Raw genomic sequence first — 4687 nt, 5'->3', positions numbered from 1 at the left:
ACCCAGATATAGTGTTTATCACCCAAGCGGGGATTATCCCGGCACATTCCGCGTCGTGTCACACACCCAGAGGCACCTATTTGAGATTTCAGCGGGAGGTCGAACGTGATCGTTCATCCGCGCAGCTGAAGGTGGTAGATATCACTGCTCACCATGGGAAATCAATTATAATATGAATACAAATGTTAGCCCAGCCTGCAGTTGCGCTTTTGCATTTGACCACAACGGCAGCTGTGCAATTTCTTCAGTAGGTTGCGTCAGATTTCGTCGTAACCGTGTTCTGTGTAGTTATGACTGCATGACGTCGCAGTTAAGTGAATTCGAATGTGGGCAAATCGTTCGTGCTCATATGGTGGGTGCATCCTTAACCGTGGTAGCCGAAGTGTTTGATGGTTCAAGAAGCACCGTATCGAATATGCATGCCGCATAAAGGGAAAGCGGAAACGCATCATTTGAAGAACCACGAAGTGTACGAGTGTGTGTTGAGTGATCGTGAAGGAGGGTCGTCGAAGAAGACTCCGCCGCCCGCTGTGGGTGAGCGGTTCTAGGCGCTTCAGTCTGGTACCACGGGACCGCTACGGTCGCAGGTTCGAATGCTGCCTCGGCATGGATGTGTGTGTTGTCCTTAGGTTAGTTAGGTCTACGTAGTTCTAAGTTCTATGGGACTAATGACCTCAGATGTTAAGTCCCATAGTGCTCAGAACCATATGAATCATTTTTGAAGAAGACTGCGACGAACAAACCAAAGGCGACGACAGCTGCAAAAGTTAAGGCAGAAGTGAATGCCTCTCTCGCGATTCCTTTCAACAACCCTATCAACTCCGAAACAACTCGAAATGAGCTCAATAACGAGGGAATTACAAAAAACATGGAATTCGTGACGTAAATGCCCGTGACAGTAAAAAATGGTGTCGAAGCCATAAGACATGGGCTGTGGAGCAATGGAAGGAAATGATTTGTTCCGATGAGTCTTGTTTCACACTCTTTCCAACTTCTGCACTAGTTGCGCCCAAAGAGTCAAACATGGCATGGATCCGGTGATCATTTTGGCATCCATATCATGGTATTTTACGGCTCCCACGGTCCTCTGCAATGTCGTATTACTGCCAAGGCTTATGTGACCATTATTGTCTGATCAGATCCATTCCCTGGCACAACTTTCGTCCCAAAGGGTGATGCTATGTTAGAAGACGCCAGGGTCCATGTTCACACAACAGCCTATGTCCTCAGTTATTTGCTCGATGTATTCTAGTACATCTCTTCCTCTACAGATTCCACCCTCTACAGCTCCGTCTAATCCTATGGATGTCTTAACAGACATTCCACTATCCTGTCCCTTCTTCTTGTCAGTGTTTTCAGTATATTACTTTCCTCGACGATTCTCTGGACAACTACCTCATTCATTACCTTACTAGTCCACCTGGTTTCCAACACTATTATGTAGCACCACATCTCAAATGCTTTGATTTATTTCTGTGCTAGTTTTCCCACACCTCATGTCTCAGTACCATACAAGGGTGTGCCCCAGACGTGCATTCTTAGAAATTTCTTCCTAGATTTGATACTAGTAGTCTTCTCTTGGCCGGGAAAGACATTTTACTAGTGCTTGTCCGCTTTTGATTTCCTTCTTGTTGCGTGCGTCATTGTTTATTGTGCTACATATGTAGTCGAATTCCTTAACTCAACTACTTCGTGGCCATCAATCCTGATGTTAAGTTACTAGCTGTTCTCATTTCTACTACTTCTCATCACTTTCGTTTTTCTTCGATTTTCTGACAATCCGTATGTTGTACTCATTACACTGTTCATTACATTCAGCAGGTCATGTAAATCTTCTTCATTTCCACTGAGGATCGCAATATCATCAGCAAATCGTACCATTGATATTCTTCCTCCTTGAATTTTAATTCCATTATTTTCGTCACTGCTCTTAGATGTGTAGGTTGAACAGTAGGGGAAAGAGACAACATTCCTGCCTACATCTACCTCTACATAAATAATCTGCAAGCCACAGTACGATGCGTGGCGGATGGTAACCTTCACCGCAACTTCCTGTTCGACTCGCAGATAGAGCGAGGGAAAAACGATTATCTATATAACTCCGCGCGGGCCTCAATTTCTCCTATCTCATCTTCGTGTTTCCACGCGGATTGTACGTTAGCGGCAGTAGGACCATAGTGCAGTCAGCTTGAAATGACAGTTCTCTAAACTTTCTCAGTAGTATTCTTCGTAATGAGTGTCTTCTTCCCAGCAGGGATTCCCACTTGAGCTTCCGAAGTGTATCCGTAACACTTGCATGCTGATCGAACCTACCGGTAACAAATCTACTAGCGCGTCTCTGAATTGCTCCGATGTCTTCTTTCACTCCGACCTGGCGCGGATCTCAAACAATCGAGCGGTACTCAAGAATAGGTCGCACCAGCGTCCTATATGCTGTCTCCTTAACGGATGAACCATGTAATTGGGCTGTTTAGGTTTTAAGTTGGTAACGCCACGTAGCGCCCTGTATGAAAATCACTGACTCTGCTGTATGCAGGCTGTGGCTAGTTGGAGTCATTGTTGGAATATTCGCTTGTGTAGTGTTGGGCAGTTGGGTGTGGACAGCGCGTAGTGTTGTGCAGTTGGAGGTGAGCCGCCAGCAGTGGTGGATGTGGGGAGAGAGATGCCAGAGTTTTGATCGGACGATCTTGACGTGTGTCCGTCAGAAAAAGGAAATTTGTTTAATTGGATGTCACAAAACCATATATATATTATGGCTTTTGAACGCTATTAAGATAAATAAATTGTTTGTTCTATATGAAAATCTTTCATTTGCAAACTATGCCTATCAGTAGTTAGTACCTTCACCAGTTAGAATCTTTTATTTAGCTGGCAGTATTGGCGCTCGCTGTAATGCAGTAGTTCGAGTAACGAAGATTTTTGTGAGGTAAGTGTTTCATGAAAGGTATACATTATTGTTAGTCAGTGCCATTCTTTTGTAGGGATTATTGAAAGTCAGATTGCGTTGCGCTAAAAAATATTGTGATAGTGTGTATCAGTTTAGTGACGATCAGAATAAGTAAAGAGAGAACTGTCTGAGTACGTTCAGTTTTACTCAGCTGTCTTTGTATCAAATAACGTAGAAGTTTACCAGCACAGCAATTCATAATTTTCCTAAGGCGACGTTTCAACCACACTTTCCTAAAACTGTCCCAATAAATCGGTCTCCCATCAGCCTTCCCTACCACAGTTCTCAACATGTTCGTTGCATTTCTTATCCCTTCGCAACGCTACACGAAAATATTGACTGTGTCAAGCAGGACACTACTAATGCTGTATCCGAACACTACGGGTTTGTTTTTCCAACTCATCCGCATTAACTTACATCTTTCTACATTAAGATCCAGCTGCCACTCCTCACACCCACTACACATTTTGTGTAGGAGATCGTGTTTCAATCTACAATAACTTATCTTAGACACCTTCCTGTACACCACAGCATCATGAGCGAACAACCGCAGATTACTGCCCACCCTGTCTCCCAGATCATTTTTATGTAAATCGAAAATAGCAGCAGTCTTATCACACTTCCCTAGGGCACTTCTGTCGTTACCTCTATCTCTGGTGAACACTCGCCATCGAGGACAACGTAATTGGTGCTATTACTTAAGAGACCTTCGAGCCAGTCACATGTCTGGGAACCTATTCCGTATGCACGTACCTTCGTTAACAGTCTGCAATTGGATACCTTGTCGAATGCTTTTCGGAAACCTAGAAATATGGAATCTGCCTTCATCCATAGTTCGCAGTGTATCATGTGAGAAAAGAGCAAGCTTGGTCTCGCACGATCGATGCTACCTGAAGTTTTGCTGATTCGTGGGTATGAGTTCTTCCCTCTGAAGGAAGTGTATTATGTTAGAACACAGAATTCTGCACCAAATCCGATGTTAAGTATATTGGTCCGCAATTTTGAGGGTTCGTTCTTAAACTCTTCTTATATACAGGAGTCACCTTCGCTTTTGTCTAGTCGCTTCGCAGTTTGCACTGGTCAAGAGATTTGCGATAAATACAAATTAAGTAACGGACCAATAACGTAGAGTACTGTTTATAAAACCGAAATGGGATTCCAACTGGACCTGGCAACTTACTTGTTTTCAACTTTTTCAGTGGTTTCTCTACGCCAGGCATGCTTGTTAGTATGTAATTCATCTGGGACTCTGTGCGTTGATCAAACGACAGTACTTCCGTACGATTTTCCTGCGAGAAAGATTTCTTAAACGTGGAATTTAAACTTTCGGTCTTCTTTTAGCTATTTTCTACTGCCAAACCAGCACAAGCATGGAAACAGAAGACTCGCTTAGAGACTTTACTTAGGACCAGAGTTTTTATAGGTCCTCCACTAGATCTCTACCCAAGGTATGACGGTGGTAGCTGTTGTATACTTCACGCCAAGATACTTCACAGACGCAAGAAACTCTACTAATCTCTACCTGTCGTCTTTTTAACCGAGAGGGCAACGGCTGTTGCTTCCTCAGCATTTCGCGAATTTCGTTATTGAACGACGGTGTGTCTTTTCCGTCCTTTATCCTCTTACTAGGCACATACTTGTCCAGACCACAATTTACAATCTGTTTCAACTTTGCCCAGAATTTCTCTGTGGCCAACATTCTGGAAATAACTGATTGCAGCTCATTCTCTAAGCGAGATG

Source organism: Schistocerca americana, chromosome 6 (genome assembly GCF_021461395.2).
Source record: "Schistocerca americana isolate TAMUIC-IGC-003095 chromosome 6, iqSchAmer2.1, whole genome shotgun sequence".
NCBI lineage: Eukaryota > Metazoa > Arthropoda > Insecta > Orthoptera > Acrididae > Schistocerca > Schistocerca americana.
Note: the sequence above shows the minus strand (reverse complement) of the source record.